Below are 1,259 nucleotides of genomic sequence, written 5' to 3' on the forward strand. Positions count from 1 at the left end.
ACACACACACACACCCACCCCTCTTCTCCCCCCAATCTTCCCCCCACCTCCCAATCCTTCATCTCTCACTTTGCCATCCTTTCTTCTCTCGTCTCTTAGCGTGTCTTTCCCGCCCTCCCCTTGCGCCTTGGGCATAGATAACACACTTGTTTGTAGATTTCTATGTCGAGTATGTGCACGTTTACGTGTGTGTGTGTGTGTGTGTGTGTGTGTGTGTGTGTGTGTGTTGCGAGCGTCTGTTTGCATCAGAAAGATTCAGGAGTCAGCAGGGTCCAACTCCAGCTTCGCCTCTTCTTTTGTTTAAATCCCAACCTGCGCAGGAGATGCCAAAACCAGGAGACTGGCACACACTGCTGACTACTGCAACCCATGGACACACACACACACACACACACACACACATGCATGAGAAAAAAGTGCAGATAAACACCTGCTCATTTTTGCACAAACTGTATTTCCCTTTCCCACACATACGCACGCACACACATACACACAAACAGATGCCGCTGCTGAGGCCAATTATAAGAGCTTTTCTCAAAGTAAACTACCACATGTACGATTTTTAATGGAATTATAAGCCAGATTGACAAGGGGCTTTTTGTTTTGCTTTCCGCTAATCGCCTCTCCCAAAATCCCCTCCTTTATGTCTTGTCATTCCGGAGAAAACTCAACGCTTCCTCCACTTTCCTCTGATTCTCGCTCTATTGCGTGCTGGATATCAGTGAGAGTGAGAAAGACAGGGCGAGGGAAAAGTGTAATAGAGAGAATGAAAAGAAGAGACTAAATGTAGGGCAGTGGGGAGGAGGCCCGACGAGAAGAGAAAGAAAGGAGGAAAGAAAGGAAGGAAGGAAGTGGGGGAGGGAGAGGTGGAACAGTGGAGGAGAAACGATTGGCTGAGGACCAAAGATGAGAGAGGAGAGACGGAGAGGGAGAGATGGGTTCAGAGGGAGAAGTGGGAGGGAGGGAGAGAGTTTGGGGATGAGGATGTAGGGCGACAGGTACAGGGTGGAGGAACGAAGGGAGAGATGATCAGAAAGAAGGGAGGGATTGGTTGACGTGAGGAGGGGGTGATGAAGAAAAAAGCACATGACATGAAAGATTTTATTTATTTATTTATTTATTTGCAACATTTTATGCTGATAAGACTCTTTATGATGTGAAAGTCAGTGTACATACAGTGTAACCACACAGATGTACGTTACGTAAGAGTGAGCAGTGAGTATTGATTGGACCGTTATTAAAACAGGAAGCTGTTTCCA

The sequence above is a fragment of the Epinephelus moara genome, chromosome 13 (genome assembly GCF_006386435.1).
Source record: "Epinephelus moara isolate mb chromosome 13, YSFRI_EMoa_1.0, whole genome shotgun sequence".
NCBI classification, from domain to species: Eukaryota; Metazoa; Chordata; class Actinopteri; order Perciformes; family Serranidae; genus Epinephelus; species Epinephelus moara.